Raw genomic sequence first — 17,390 nt, forward strand, 5'->3', positions numbered from 1 at the left:
AGATGTTATTTGAGGAATGTCCTGTGATTCACATGCCAGTACAGGCACTCCGGAATTCAGAGATGTGCAAATAACCACTGCTTCTCAACACCTTATCTTGTGCCAATTTTGGAAATACAAAGGTTTCCTTGATACCTATTTTTCATTCTTTATATTTCACCAAATGAATTGCTGTATACCCGGTATACAATGAAAACCCATTGCAAGGTGCAGCCCCTTTATGACTCTGGGTACCTAGGGTTCTTTCTGAACCTACAAGCCCTATCTATCCCCGCAACCAGAAGAGTTCAGCAGATGTAACGGAATATTGGTTTTGAAAATCTGACATCGCAGTGACAGAGTAAAACATGGAGAAAAATGGCTGTTTTTTTACCTCAATTAAAAAATGTTTTTAAATTTCAGCTGTCATTTTCTGTAGGACCCCTTGTTGAATTCAGAATTTTGTCTACTTTTCAGAAATGTTTATCTGTCCGGGATCCAGCACTGGTTTCACACCAATTTCTGTCACTAACTGGAAGGAGGCTAAAAGCACAAAAAAATAGTAAAAATGGGGCATGTCCCAGTAAAATGCCAAAATTGTGTTGAAGCATGTAGTTTTCTGATTCACGTCTGCCTGTTCCTGAAAGCTGGGAAGATGGTGATTTTAGCAGCGCAAACCCTTTGTTGATGCCATTTTCAGGGGAAAAAACACAAGGCTTCTTCTACAGCCGTTTTTTCCCCATTTAAAAAAAATTAACTTTTTGCTATATTTTGGCTAGTTTCTTGGTCTCCCTTAGGGGAACCCACAAACTCTGGGTACCTCTAGAATCCGTAGGATGTTGTGAAAAAAAAAGGATGCAAATTTGGCGTGGGTAGGTTCTGTGGACACAAAGTTATGAGGGACTAAGCACGAACTGCCCCAAATAACCAAAGAAAGGCCTGGCACCAGACGGGGAAAAGGCCGACAGCGAAGGGGCTAAAGGCCTGTTAACAGAAAGCAAGTTTGTTAAAGGATATAGAGAACACGGTTTAGGCAATGGAAAGGACGAACTGAACCTGGAAAGCCTAAAGCAAATAAAGCCAGCGTTTGAAAAACCAGAAACTGTGTTACAAACTAAACAGCCAAAGGTAATCTAAGAGCGGAATGCATTCCTAGATCAACTTTCTGAAAGTCCCCAAAATGTCTTTAGCAAACCAGATGGCTGTATTGTCTGGTAGGCTGCGCTTTAACAACGTACTCAACAGTCAACCGCGATGCTGGTGACTGCATGAAAAGCAGGAAACGCAGTACTTGCGCATTCCCTCCTTTTTATGTGTTCCAACAACATCGAGGTACCTACACGAAATTGTTTTTTATTTCTTTCCTTTTTTTACAGTTTTATATAGCGCAAACTCCACACAAGGATATTAGAGTGCTTAAATTGACACAAAACATATCTTCTATGAGGGTTGTCGATCGCCAGCACTGTACAGCAAAAAAAAACAAAAAAAAACAATCACCACCAAATGAACAGGCATGGAATAACTGAGGAGATCTGTCACATGTTACTGGACAGTTTTGGAGGCCTTTAATATTGTACATTCACCACAGGTCCCAAATATTTATACAATCTCACCACTCCTTAACATCTCACACAGACCAGTGCTTAATTTGTGAAAGAATGAGTGCTAGAGCCAAAAGCTCTGCTCAGAAGCCCATGTCTGGCACTATTAAAAGTCAGCACACCCAATACTAAGGGTGGTAGTCTGGAATCCATCTCAGGTCTCTTTAATCTACTACCAGACACACACTTCCCCTTTATCTCTCTCTTACAGGTTCCTGCTTCCTCTCTTTGTAAAGTTTTTTCCATCTTGCTCTTCCTCCTTCTTTCCCCTTGAGTATTTTTATTTCTCTTACTTATGGAAAAAGCCTGATCAGGAAAAATAAGTTCTTGTCCCCACAAATACGTGCGGGAGGCCCACACGGGCAACCAGTGGCTCAAAGTAAGAACTGATAGACACTCAGATATGGGATGATAATAAAAATGCCCATTCCTGGTGAAGACCACAACTATCCATGAAATCTCAAATTAGAAAACCCAGTACAGTAACCAGCTAAGCAGACTGTATCATATGAAGTACCATAAAGGGACCGGCAGAGCTGTTCAAAATTACCAGCATTCTGACAACCATAAAACTATGCATTGTCTCTCACACTTCATCATCCAACACAGTGATATGCGATGTCTCATAACAGAACAATTGCAACCCGCTAGTCATCATTCAGGACATGAAAATGGTTCCCACACACGTTCAAAACAAAACTAGCATTCATCCAACCCCAACCCTTACACAGTGTGTGTGCTATTCGTGTACGCAAGCACTGTAGCTCCACACATACAATACAATCTCACATGCTTTAATTTTGCTCAGAGGGCACATCTTCAGAATGTTTGGAAAAGCAGGATCTTGAACCACCGTGGTATGGGGTTCACTATATCGTAAATGTGATCCCTTCTGGAATGAGTATTCTTGAAGACACATCCAATGCTCTGACATCAGATACTCTTACAAGACACTAAGAAAAGTGGTATAGCTAACTTACCTGAAAGATGTTTTGTAGAAAATAACCGATTATCCTAGTAAAACCGAACAGCTTAACACCAGACTGACGCCCGACAATCATGAATATTTCAGTTCACGAGATATTGAATAACATACTTCTCTACGAAGTTGCACCATTGCATGAGATGCAACCCGCTGAGATTGCTGATCTACAAATGTTAATTATCCTCGAAGTCAGACCACTGTCCACCAATTCCGACAAGAAATTCAGAATGAAAATTACATCTGTCTTCATGGGATTCAGATGTTTTCCCACACACCAACAGGCCCACCTACACCAAGCCACTCCATAATGCTTGGTCTTAAGACTCGGAACATGCCTTTCGGATGAGGCCTTAAGCGTCTGCCAAAAGGCCATGAATCTCTTAATGGTTTGTGTAATCTACTACACCATTAGACGGTGAGTCCCTTCTAGCATGAATTGATGTGACCAGTTATGAACATCCTTCAGAATGTCTCAACTCTGGGGTAGTAGGTTTGGAAAATCTGAAGAAAGTTCCAAAAGAACAGAAATCCAAGCTTGCAATCTCCAAACCGGTGTCACCAGGACCACTAATCCTTTCTGCCTCCTAACATAAGCTGTAAATCAGGTTATCATTGAGAATGTTGGGAACGCATATCACCTGATGTGGATCCAAACCTGCTGGAAAGCATCAGTAGCTTCCATCAATGGATCTTGTTTCCAACCGAAAAATTGTGGAAGCTGCTTGTTTAAGGAAAAGGCAAACAGGTCTACTTGGCACAAGCCCCACTTAAGCATGATTCCCGAAAACATTTCCTTGCCCTGAAATCCTTCAGAAACCAGGAGTGCCTGTCCACTATGAAATTCAGCCTTCCATTTTCTGCTGTGACCGAGATCTTCCTGCCCAGCGGAAGTGCCAAAAGTCCCATGCTAGTTCTGCCAAGGTTCTCAACCTCTGTTTTCAACCTCATACCTCCCAGTTGATTTATGTATTAAACAGCCGATATATCGTCCATCTTCAAGAGGATGGCACATGAGATGTTGTCCTTCAAGAGGCATTTTACCACAAAAGAACCTGCAAAGGCAGAACAAAAAGAACCAGGCAATTGATATGTAATCGTCCTTCTTGCTTTGACCATTGTTAGTTCGTGGTTACATCCAAGCAGCAAGGTCCTTAGCCTGAACACTTGAGCCTGATACTATTACTAGGTCTGGTACGGAGCAAGAAATAGCCCTGCTTTTCCGTGCCTCCTTGTACTCAATCCACCAATGACGTTCCATCCTGGTATCTTCAGAGAGCCAATCTTCCACTGCATTCCTAAGACTTCTCCTTGACTGGACTGCTTTGAATCTCTGCAATGCCAGAAAACGAAGAGGGCTGAAAAAAACACCAGAATTAAGGGCGCTAATAGAACATAATCCTCACAAAATGTCCCAGAGAAGTAATCTCCTGTAACAAAGTCTTCCTCGACGACTTCTGGATAATTGCAATTTTCATCTTTGGAATCCTCAATGTTTGTTGCACTAACTCTAACGAAACCCAGAACAACATAATTCTGTGTAGGTAAATCCCAGGCTGTCAAGTAGAGAGTGTGCAATAGAAAGGTCCTGACGAAATTGCTTCCTCTCCTGCCCCATGATCACACTGTCATCCAGAGATACAATTAAAATAAGCCCTGCGGATCTCAGGAGTTACACTACTGATTTTAGGACCTTGGTAAAGCAAAATGGCGAGTGGAGGAAAGACTGAAAGGTAGTGCCAAAGAATTGAATCCTTGTTGCCTCCATTCGAAGTGGAGAAACCTTTTGTGGGGACTGAAAATGGGAATACTTCACATCTAATCTCATCATCCAATCTTCTGGTAGATGAATGTCTCTGAGAGAGCACATTCCTTCCATCTTGAACGTGTGGTAACTCATTGAACTCTTTCAGGCTGATGATCAGGCAAAACCCCTTATGTTTTTTCTTGACCAAGAAAATGTTGCTGAGGAACTCTCTGGGATGCAAAGTAATAATAATGGCACCTTTGTCCACTACTGAGTGTACCTCCTGGTCTATGAGACCCACTTAATCCTCTTAAAAACAGAAAGGAGTGGGTCTCCTGTTGGACCAACACTCCATCTGGGACCCCATAAACACCTGAAGCACTCAAGTATTTGGAGTAACCTCCCTTCAATATGCGAGGAGCAATGCCAACCTTCTGTCCACTTTGTGGAGGGAAGAAGAGGTAGTCCTTATATGAGGATCCTTCTATGCCATTAGCTGCACTGCAGAAGCTTCCCTCGCCACTTTGTCCACCTGTGGTGCTTCTGCAACTGGTCCACCTTTCTCCCTTCGTATCTCAGGAGGGGGGAGGGATTATGGGCACAGCTGGTCAAGCTCCCACTGGCTCTACCAGCCTCCCTGAAAAACCCTCTGGCCTGAGTCCCTCTTCATCAACTGCTATGCCTTGTTGAGCAACGAGAATGTGGTAACAAATCTGTACAACTCTTATGAAAGGCTCACCACAGAAATCCCCCATCCACCAGCGACCATGTGCAGACTTGGCCAACTCTTCCCAACTGTAGGTCAATTTTGATCTGGAGAGATAGCTGTCTCTATAAGAAGCATATTGTGCTTTGTGCCTACATTGACAATATGTCTAGGGCAATCAGGTTGCCACGCTCTCCGGCCTCTTCCACCATGCCTAATAATTTGATTAATAGCACCACTACATCCATGCCCTTAGCCTGGCAAGCTCGCCAGGAATGGTCAATGCCCTTTGGTTACAATGGTGGCCCTCATCTATCTGTGGTGTTCAACCAACCTTGCTTTCCATTAATGGTCTGGAGCATTCAGCCTTTAGACGGCCTCTAACCTCTTTGTCAAGCAGTTTCCTTATGAAAGTGCCTACATATGCCCCCACCTTCACAGATATGGTCCATTTTGCCAACCTCGGGTAATATATGTTCTCCAGGTTCAGCATCCCATGAGATTTACTGGTATCTTCCTCACAACCAATGAGGTTGCTATCCATCCTGTGATCGTTTGGGCTCCACTTCAAGTTGCCTAGGTCAACTGGACTCAGACTCCACTCTGAAATCCTCATCTGGGTCCACTGTTTTGCTTTCACTAATGGCCAAGCTGATAAAAATCTCTGGAATGCACTTCTTAGTTTAAAGAAGACATTTATTATTACTTCACCGCGAGGTTCCTGAGAGACAAGATTAGTAGGTTGGAGGCACACATTTAAGAATGGTCACAGCAATGAAAGGAAAATATATCAAAGTGATTCTCAACTGCAATGTACACAGCAAATGTATGTGATTATACTATAGCATAACTGCCGAACAAAGAATAAAAGTCAAAATTCATCACCGTAGGGCCTATCACTGCTCTTCATCTTTCTCATGCCAGCAAATTTATGACCCCTGTTCACCTGCGAGAAAGAGATTTTCCACCCTCACTGGACAGGTCAGGCAGTTGATGTCCACTCCTGACTGAAGTCTTGGAAAATTCCCCCTCGCTGCTGCCCAGGGACACCTTTTATAATATTCAAAACATGCTGGCTACTGTAGGCAGAGTTGGAAGAAACAACGTAGAAAGTTGGCCAAGTATTTAAGGCTGTCTCTCCCAAGGCCGTGTCCTTCCCTGCACTAAAGAAAAACAAAAAACATGCGCTTCCTTATCATGCTATCGTGTTCGGTGAGAGAAAATACGAAAGTACAAAGTCAGTGGTCAAACATACTTAATTTCATTACAGCCCACTATCTCTTCCTCCTCATCAATTTTATCTTCCTATGGGAAGCCCTCATATCCATCAGGGGGTACTCCCAGGATCGTAATCCTTGGCCTCCTTTTAGGCATTTACCCACCTTTTAATGAAAGCTTGACTTTGTGTATCAAAGGCATGGGATGGAGGAGTGGAGAACTTTAACATCTTATTCTTAGCTTTGTTATCGCCCTTCTGGTTGCCTTTGGGTTCAATAGGCTGAGATGACCTTCCGCCTTCCCGCAACCGGGGGAAGGGAGTTCAAGCTATGCTTGGCGACTGACTAATATTAAAACTTGTCTTCCTGACGGTTCCAGGGCATTAGACACTGCCCTCTGCAGAGACGCATCGATTAATGGCTTCATAAATTCTTTATTCAAGGGGGAGCTGAAGCTGATCTCCTTACCTCCCCCAGTGCCTTCCTCTCTCCGAGCGCCTATCATGTCAAACCGAAGCAGCACCTATTTTACACTGGCTTGATACAAGTAGGGGAACAGTGTTTCTCAGTGGCGCTTACATAGGTTAAATTAACAAATGCTGTGTGCCTCTCGAACTACAAGCAGCAGGGGTAGAATACTGGGATGTGCGGCCCCTGGGAACTTTGGCAAAGGTCCCCTTCATCTGAGGATGAGCCTTCACTACCTGCGCTATCTGATGCAACAGGCAGGAATGAATAGTTATAATATAATTGCCTAAATACACTGAGTGGGACCGAGATGTGGGCTACTTGAAAAAAAGAGTGTTTTGCTTTTTTTGAAACACTGTTGGAATTCCCGAAAAATCCTGCAGGTTCGTAGAGCTGATACCGTGGACGCCTGCGGTCGTACACACCTCTCTTCTACGGGAAATAGCAGCCAACAAGATGCGAGGTGCAGCGGCAGAAGCTCTTCCATACTCCGTAGTGGGGTGCTGTGGCTGCAGATAGAGTAACAGCTTTGACATATTAAGCGGGCACATAAGCAGGCCCTATAATAAAACAATCTTTAAGGTCGAGCAACTAACTGGCTGAGGAGCAGTGAAGCAAACTTTTCATTTAAGACTCTTTTGTGGATGGCCAGAGATTTGCTTGGACAATAGTTATTGTTTTATCAACGACTAATGGGAAATGTAAACCTTTGCTGTTATTACCATATGTTGTTATATAAAGCATGGGTTGCTGAGAAAATAAATGAAGAAGGTCATGAATAATCTGACGCATCGGAACTGTCACAGAATTGCAAGAACGACCATGGAAGAATTGAATAATACATTACCAAAAAAGAAATACCTCGGTAAGACATGGCAACAAATGGCACATAACTACTGTGAGAACAGCAGCATAACACATAGATTATACAAACCACAAATGGACAAAACTGTAAAATCAGAATATCGCCTCCTCGCTGGGAAAATACTTTGAAAATTACAGCCTACAGCGTGGTGCATAACTTAAGTGAATGTGAAACATTAAGTAAACAAACTCAATGTAACACGTACCTAAACAAGGCACAATACATATCCAAAACAACAAAAAACGTGCAAATATCCATGTTTTGTATAATCACAAAATAAGAGAGGAGGAGAAAGACACTCAAGCACGTCCTCCTATGTTTACGTCTTTATATAACACAAAAGATGTTTGAGAGGGTGTATAAAACTACAACACTACTTCTGTGTGTCTACTTGCAGTGTCACTAGAAGAGATCCAAAATGATTTTTTAGAGGCTGCCACACCCTCAACTTATCAACTACACTGGAATATGTAAAAAACCACCAGCTGACTCATCCTTTGCAGGACTTCTTAGATATTTTTAATCTGCATTAAAGCAGGGATCCAGGTTATAAATAAAAATATCCCAAGGTATACCAGGTGTTTTCCTTTATTAGTGGTTACAACAATATTAATAAACAAGCATTTGCAGTGCAATGGGTCTTGTGTTTGCTCAAGTTACTGCTATTAAAATTGTAAATTCCTAACTGGACTTTTCTTGCCACATAAATTGAAAATGTAACGTACAACAATTGAAATAAGCAAGCCGATTCAGAGCGCCACGGCCACCATGAGCGTGAGCGCAAAGTAAAGACACAAAAGGAAAAAGAAGTTTGCTCGCAGTCAAATGTATTGGCAAAAGTACAATTATCCATGTAACAGGGTCGGTCCCCAAGGCAGTAACAAGACCGCCCCAAGGAGGGACAAATGTAAAGCATTTACCAATATCATCAAAAGATTAATGAAAGGCAAGCCCACAAAAGTGATGAGCGTGAGGTGGGCTTGGTTAAAAGCCCACATAGATACCAAAACAGCAGAAAAGCAGCGCTTGGGAGCGGCTATGCCTGACCTAAAAAGGAACAATAATGGCTATGGGATAAAAACAATGATTCATGTATCCGCTGATTATTGCCGATATGTTACGCATGCTAGTCATGCCAATAGGTCAATTGTCTTTTTCACAGCCTCAGCAATACCTGATAAGCCTCTCATACCTGTCCTACAGAATCTGATTTGTTGCCACCTTCAAAAAGGTATAATGACGTTAAAAAAATATACAAAAATCAGAGAAATCGGTGAGTCCAAGTAAAATGAATCTGGATCCATCATAACTAATAAAATGAAGTGACCTTCCAAAAATACATTTTAAACAGCATAATCACCCATGTTGCAAACACAACAAAACAGCAACCAAAGTGAGTCTCCCTCCTGTCATATCGTGCTGTAAGATAAAAAAAACAAACACATGTGAGATGCATGTAAGTGATAGACTGTCACTCTTACTTTTCGATAACAATACTCACTTAATATTTGGATATTTTCAAGTCTGATGGACTTGATAGAGCGGCACCTCGCCTGTAGTCACGCACTATATTTTTTTAACTACATGTGTATTGAGGAAGTGTTATTGTTAGGAACATATCCCCTGTATATCCAAAGGGAAACAGCAGTGTCATTAGACTTCATGAAAGGAATCCTTACATGATCACAGGGAGGCTCGTGCTAAATTATTATATTTTTCCACTAATGTTCAAGGACCTTATTAGTGTATTAGACGCTGTTGCCATTTTGCTGCAAAAGAGTATGTAGTCATTGGAAAACACGGACCTCATATCACAAAATGTCTTTCAAAACATAGAGTCAAAGCCACTGGAATTATGCGACAGTGCGGTTACAGCAATTTTTGCATTAGAATCCGGAGACCGCCAGCAAGCCCTCACCACAACACCATCTATACGCAGACTGACAGACTTACTTGTTGGAAGAAGTTTTATTACAACATTTTAATGATATTCTACTACACATCTAAATCATAAATCACTTCACGTAAACTTCAGTAATATTTACAAAACATAAATCACATCCATGAGATACAATTCAGTAACCATAAATCTTTATCTGACAGGATCCTTTCCTGTCCTGAACCACCATTGGAACACACAAGTGAACCGTACCTCACCTGTATCCCTAGGAGGGGCGGTTGCCCTGACTACACCGTTCTTTGTCCACACGCTCAGGCTTCCGCCCCACCTCCAAACACCAATCTGCCTAGGGGTGTAACGGGGTGGCCAGGAGCGGGAGCCCCATGGCCTCCCCAGCGATCTGAGCTCCCTTACCCCTTAATCTGGTGTGTACATCCACAGGTTGGCTCAGGACTTCAGGATCCTATCTCTGGTGTTCTCCGGGGCCCCAGCCTTGGGGACCCCTCTGTTGTTTCTGGTCACTTTAATACCTCACTTTCCGCTTATACTTTTCTTCACAACCTAAATGAAGGAGAGAGTGGATGGGACAACTGCGCGCCGCCTACAAGCCCAGCTGCCGCGCCTCTGAGAAGAGAAGGCCGAGCCTTGTTGGGGTGCGCTTAATTAGCCCCCCACCGGAACGCGGCGGCTGGAACCGGCCGGCGGCTAATGCAGTTGCGACATTCCCAAATTCTCCTGACTTCCGCACCCACGCCTTGCGAGGCGAGAGGGTGGAAGTCGCAGGCCAGCCCAATGCACAACTAGTGCGAAGGGGGTTCTTAGGCCTCTGCGGACCCATCTCCTAATGGGCCGCGCCCTCCCATCTTTGGGGGGGGGCGCTTTACCCAATGAAGGATCTGCCGCATTTGCCACACATCCATTACCTGCTGCATAATCTGCATATTTTAACAAAAAATATTGTTTCTAGATCTCAAATGCTACAGAAGCTACTAAAAACACAGCAGCACGTAGTGGAAGACCCTTTGCAAATGTTGACTGGTCACATTTCTGTTGCTTTTTTACTATTTTGGGGTGTTCAACTTTCACTAATTCGGTGCAACCTATGCCCAGACAGTTTTAACAAGGGTGAAAATGAAAAAGTAATGAAGTAATACTATCAGAAAATGTGTAGCCTTGTGCCGCATATTTTGCCTTTTCTTGCCACATAATTTAATCCCCTTGCTGCATAATTAACTCTGCGATGTACTATTCCAGTGGCCCTGCATATAGTATGTGACTAAAGGGGAGGTGCTTAGCCCATCATATCCATGAGGCTAGAAAACACCCGAATATTGGGTGATTATTGTTACAGAAAAGTATGAGTGACCGACTACCACTTACATGCATCTTGCATGTGTTAAAAAAATCTTGCAGCACAATATGATACATGAGAAAGACTCTCTTTGCTTGCTGTTCTGTTGTGTTCACAACTGGGGTGAATATGCTGCTAAGAGCTGGAACAACCTGTCCACACACCTCAGACAAAGCCCGACTCTCACCATGTTCAGGAAGAACCTCAAAACATGGCTCTTCGAATGAGGCGCAGACCACCATCAGCGCCTTGAGACCCTCACAGGTGAGTAGTTGCAATTTACAAAAATTGATTGTATAAAATGTATTTTCGGGAGCTCCTTTCATTGACTGAAATGGTCTTGTTTTATAAGTTCTGCTGGATTCAGTTTGAATTTATGTGAACTTACTCATTTCTGTCATTTTGAATATTGTTTCATAACGTGATTATGCTACTTGAAGGTGCCAGAAAGCAGATTTCGTAGGACAGGTTTGAGAGCCTTATGCCTCAATTACCTGTATGTAGTGAATTGAATAGGTAGGCAGGGGTTCTTGAAGAACTGAAGAAAACCATTGACCTATTGGCTAGACTTGTGGTTGAAACATGTCGGCAATAATGACTGGGTAGATGAATCATTGTTTTTCATCTCATACCCATTATAGCACAGTTTTTTAATCATATCAAGGGTAACCACCTAAAAAGGTTAAACACATGGTATAACCTGAAATATTTTTACTTATAACAACCTGGATCCCTGATTTAATCCAGATCAAAAATATCTAAGAGCTCCTGCAAAGACTGAGACGGCTGGGGTTTTATCTACCTACTGCAGTGTAGTGCAGGCACAACCCGTCCTTTAGGGTGGAGGGGCCACGCCCCCCCACCTTTTGCCCCTCATGAAGAGTGTCTGTCAGGCTGAACAAAGGTCAGCCTGACAGACACTCTTCATGTTCAGGTCAGGCAGCCAGGAGCAGACGTGTGATTTGCGCAGACTCCTGGCTGCCTGAGCTGAACTTTGCTGGGCTGAGGAGGTCACAGCTCCTATGGGCATGACCTCCTCGGCTCAGCAAAGGTGCCTCAAGGCCCTCCCCTGGGTAACGATGAAAGCGTCACCCATTGACTTCGACCTTGTCGCTTCAGGTTTAAGCCCTGAAGTGCCCAGGCCGAGTGTCAATCAGTGACACTTCGTCACAGAGTGGGGTAGGGTCAGCAGACTCACTGACCCCATCCCACTCTGTGACGAGGCTGGGAGTACTGCCTTCCCTCATTGGCTGACCTAAGGTCAGCCAATGAGGGAAGGCAGCAGTCACAACCCTTGTGGGACCTCCGAGGCTGAAGGTGTGTGTGTGTGTGATATCTTTAAAAATGAATGTTTGATGCGTGCGTGCATGTTTGAATGTTATGAGTGTTGTTAATGGATGTGCGTGCATGCCTGTGTGTGTGAAAGAATCAGTGTGTGTGTGCTTTCTGCCCGCCCCGGTCCCTCCTAAAGCTGCCGGCCGCCACTGGTGTTGTGGGTTGCCAATGATGAAGCATGCCTCAATAAGTTGAGGCCGGGGCAACCTCTCTAAAATCTTTTTTAATCCCTTATAGTGACACTGTAAGCAGTTGATTAACAAGCACAAGTATTGCTGTAGTTTTGTACCCTAACACAAGCACCTTTCGTATGATGTGAGAAACATTTTCAACCATAAATCACTTCTAAAACCACGGTAGGGTGGGTCTGTGAGCTCAATGTCTACACCTGTGCTTCACCCCTCCCCCCCCCCAAACCCAGCTGCAATTACTTAACCCAGTGACCAGATATATATTGTCTGCTCTATAAGCAACAGACCAAACAAGTCTTCCAAGAAGACTGAAATCTGTGTTTCAAGCAACAGACATAACAGTAGCTCTTCTTTCTTTTACTCTGGCCGCTTTTAGAATGGGCAACGCCCTCTGGTAGCCACCATGCTTCTTCAGAAGAGGCAATAAGCGTGATAGGTGCTGGTGTCTCTTAAGAGAGAAACTAAAAGGGAAAAAAAGCCTTTAAACATAAAAAAAGTCAGGGGGCCGAGCCAAGATGGCAGCGAGGTAGGAGCACCGTTGTTGAACTCCGCTATCATATTCAGGCCGTGAGCGGCTGGTGCCACCTAGAGCATCCCCTAGCCTACCGGAGCGACGTGTGGGGCTCCGGGAGCTGAAGGGAGTCCCTCAATTGCCCAGAAGAGCCCATGGAGCGGCAAGCTGGGAGACACGGCACCAACCAAGATGGTGGCCACATGACGCACAAGGGAGCATAGTGGACGAGCTAACTTTGGTGGGGGTGAATGAACCTCGTTGAGGCCCCCTTTTCTGGTGGCGGCTGGAGCCTTGGCGTGTCCTCCACTCCCTGGTGGCAGCCGTGAGGAGAGGGAACTGCTGGCAGCAGACCCATGTGGTGGACTGACCTGGAACTGCTGGTAGGCCGGCCGCTCGCGGAGAGGAGGCAGAGCGCGCGCCTCGAGAGATACGACCTGCGCCCGGAGGGACCGCAGAGAGATCCAGGTGGTGGGGTGGCTGGCAGAAGGATTACTACTGCATGGTGCTTGGTAACTGTGGCCCCAAGAGATTGACGACCACGTGAGTCACTGAAGACCGCAGGTACCATGTGGAGGCCTGGACGTGGGTGCATCAGGGCTTGCTGGGCCCCCGCCAACCATGGTGTTCTGGCGGCGTGGAGCGCCGAAGAAGCACATAGCGGAGAAGTGACGCCAGAGGACGAAGCTTGTGACACATGATGACTTGCATCGCAGTACACACAAAACAGCTCTGCATTATGGTGAGGATGGGCGTGCCCTGGAGGGAAAAGAGTTGAGCGGCTGAGAGTGGGAACGGACCCTTGTGAGAACCTAGCAATAGCTGTATGGCCAGAGGAGAGCCCATCTGAGAGGGAACAGAAAGGAAAGCGAGTGGGCCCTCTTGAAGAGCACACAGCACACAGTAAAATGCCTACACAACCTCTGATGCACTGAAGGGGACACTTCTAGCGCTGGATGGTTCGGGCCGACGGGCCACCCCTGCCAACTGAAGCCCACACCCCTGGAGGGGACCCACAGGGCAGAAGGAGTAAATAACCTAAGCACAACTGCAAGTGAAGGGGGACGCCTGGAGTAGAGTGACGGATGGAAGCTGTGCAGGCTGGTGGTAAGTGGTTTATTCTGCGCAAAAGAAATTATGACGACGCAAAGGCAAAGTAACGAGAAGGGCAATCTTTGCGAAGACCCCTGCAAAGAAATAGAAGCAAAACCCGGGGGTGGCGTCAGGAGACAAAGGACCCAGTGATGGCAAGCAGGTGGAGGAAGATACCACCCTGATAACGAAGTCGTTTCTGGAACACTTGTTCAGGGAACTCAGAGGAGACATTGCTAATCATAGACAGGAGACTGCCACCACAACCAAACAACTCCAGAGGGAAGTATCTGAACAGGAACAAAGAGTGGATACAGTGGAACACTCCCACGACTTGCAGGCAGAAGAACTGGATCACCACAGACTTTTCACAATCCAAGAGAGCAATCGCAAACTGCAATACCGTCTGGAAGAGCTCGAGAACAGGTCGAGGTGCTCTAACATACGTATTAGGGGGGGTCTCAATGCAGGCGACACCGGGGGTCACTGGAGGGCTTTGTGATACGCTTGTTTCGGCACGTTACAACGGCACTCAAAGACTAAGAGATAATATCGGACTGCACGCATAGAGTGGGCTGACCGTCTCGGGCTCCCGGACAAGCACAGGACATACTCATGTGTCTTTATTAATACAAACAAAGAGAACAAATCCTGACGCCGGTCCGTGATTTGAGTGCAATAAACTTTGAGGGCCACAAAATATACTTATATCAAGATCTTTCACTATTAACACTGCAACGCCAACGAATGCTGTGACACATCACTAGCCTGCTCCAAGAGAAGGAAATTCGTTACAAATGGGGTCACCCCTTCAGACTGCAATTCATCTGGCAAAATGAAATGTGCATTGTTAGGACAATGGAAGAGGCAGAATCTTTCCCGGACATGACTGTGGACCTGAGCCGACCCCCCGTTGGTGACCTAGATTGAGCACCACAAGAGGAGGCTTGGGTGCATGGGCGCAAGACTCGACAACGTAAAGGTAGAGCCCATAAATCAACTGACAAAGAAAGCAGGAAGGAGAGAGCGGACTTGCTCCGCAGCCTACCAAATCAGTAATGCCCCTCGGTCAATGAAGTAGAACTGGGACGCCAAATGGAGTGGACATACAAGGAGGTGGGGGAGGGGGTGGTACGGACTGGGAGACCACCCCACCTCTTCGCCGTTTTCTTCCGCTTGGGCCCCACACAAGGGAAGATCGGGCTTCCTGTACGGACGTACACCGACACTTATGAATGACACAGGTGGGCAGATGAGATGACGGCAGAGCCTCCACAAGGTGGAGGACAAGGAGACGGAGAATGAACTGCTACAGGAAGATGTACCCACCCCCCAATGAACAGAGTATAGTTCCCAGGCCGGGAGCTAATTTGGTGTTTGTTCCTTGGTTTGTATTGTTTATTGTTATGTTCGTTAACCAAGCCGCATCCTATTGTTGGATTCTGGTAAGAACACTGCTGATCACTACTTCCATTAACCGCTGGCCAGACACCCAGGGCACCCCCATGCTAAACATCCCTACATACATATATGTCTTTTGAAGTAATTAGTCTCAATGTTAGAGGCCTTAATACTCCAGTGAAGAGGTGAGCCCTCCTCTCATATCTAAGGGAATCTAAATGAGACATATGCTTGCTACAAGCTTCCTATTCGCTACGAGCGGACTGGAAGAGGCTGAAATCCCGCTGGTTCGACCTTCAGGTTCACTCCTTGGAACCGGGGGAAGCAGGGCGGTTGGCAATATTACTGGCTACACATTACCTGGGAAAGTGTTGGGCACCCAGGCAGAGAGGAATGGTAGGCTTATCTCATTACATATAGACATACACGGATACAAAATAATGGTGGTATGTATATATGACCCTAAAGAACAACAAGAAAGGTTTCTCCGAGAGGCCTTCGGACAGGTACTCACTACAAAGGACACTGATATCCTCACAGGGGGTGACTTTATTGTGGTTCCTGACTACTTCCTGGATAGATCAGCACAACATTATCGGCCGGCTGGAGCATACTCTGTGGGCTTTCGACACTGGTTACGGGGGGTGGGGACTAACGAATGTATGGCGCACTATCAACCCGATGCTTAGAGAGTACACATTTTTCTCAGCTGCACACTAGACATATGCAAGACCTGACCTCTTTTTGGCCACCCTTGGCCTTCTACAAACAATTACACAGACAAAGATTGGAGTGGCGGCCCTCTCCGATCACACCTCTATTACACTGCAATTCACAGTACCAGCTCCGAAACAGGGACTTAGGTTATGGAGACTTAACACTAAGCTTCTTACTAGTGCAGAGGTATACACAGAAATAAGAGACATGATTAAGTCTTATTTGGCCCTTAATGACATACCAGAGATCTTGATGGTTGGGGTACGGGAAGCACTGAAAGCTGTGGTGAGGGGCCAATTTATAGCCATTGCAGCACACGCTAATGCTCTCCGGAAAGAGAAATGCCATCAGTTAGAAGTAAGGGTAAAACAACTGGAAAAAAGGCACAGAGGGGCGGGCGCTGGTGAAGCAAAACATCAGCTTGGAGTGGAGCATAAAGAGTTAAGGGCCTTAGATATGGACGTATCGGAGCATGCCATGTTACGTACCAAGCAGATGTACTATGTAGGGGAGACCGAAGCAGGACAGCTACTGGCCCATCGACTACGGGATCATGCCATACAACGTTGAGTAAATGAGATCCGAACCCAAAATGGTGCTGCCGTCACAACGTGCTGCTGGGGCTTCCTAATCCGCAGACATACTCCCTCAGAACTACAAAAGGCAGATCAATCACATTAATGCTCAGAGCAGCTAAACAGCTCCTTTTAGTTTGCTGGGGTAACGAGGTGATCCCCACTCACACTGACTGACCACACAAACTGTGGGATATATTGAGGATGGAGAGACTTACAGCGGTGGCAACAGACACCCTGCCCACTTTTGATATAACATGGGGCCCCTGTGTCGCCTACCTCAACTGCGAATTTAGAAAACTGACATGCCCACGCTACTTACACGTCCTATGCCTGACTGCCTCTAGCACACGCCTGACTTTAATAAAATACACAACATAGAAAACACAGGTCTGCTAAGGTTGATAATTATGATCTGAATACACTACTAAAGATGCAGCTATGTTTGTCTTGTTCTGCACGTTCTCTATTTCTATTGTTATATTTACCTACACCAGCCATTGGTTGTAGGTGATGCTGTTGTATATTGCTATACATTAACACCTAAACATTAAAAAAATCTTATGGCAAATTATGGTGTAAGGTTTGATAGAAGAAATCTAGGCATTAGATAACACTGTATGCTGTGCTGAACAGAACCAGGAAGAGTCCGCAGAATCTAAAGGAGAATCCACAGCCAAGAAAATCTAGAGGAAAAACTCTGAGACAAAAATGAAAAGCTTATGGTAAAATATCCTGCTGAAAGATAC

At 45.2% G+C, this 17,390-nt stretch overlaps 1 long non-coding RNA gene across 1 annotated transcript in view; it reads right to left on the reverse strand.

Annotated features, from left to right (window-relative positions):
- Positions 1 to 8,155: 8,155 nt before the first annotated feature.
- Positions 8,156 to 17,390, reverse strand: part of LOC138267675 (uncharacterized) — a 39,730-nt gene continuing 30,495 nt past the window's right edge. Inside the window, exon 3 of the long non-coding RNA XR_011199845.1 lies at positions 8,156 to 8,987. This is a non-coding gene — a long non-coding RNA (uncharacterized lncRNA). The remainder of the gene's footprint in view (positions 8,988 to 17,390) is intronic.

Source organism: Pleurodeles waltl, chromosome 12, assembly GCF_031143425.1.
Source record: "Pleurodeles waltl isolate 20211129_DDA chromosome 12, aPleWal1.hap1.20221129, whole genome shotgun sequence".
NCBI lineage: Eukaryota > Metazoa > Chordata > Amphibia > Caudata > Salamandridae > Pleurodeles > Pleurodeles waltl.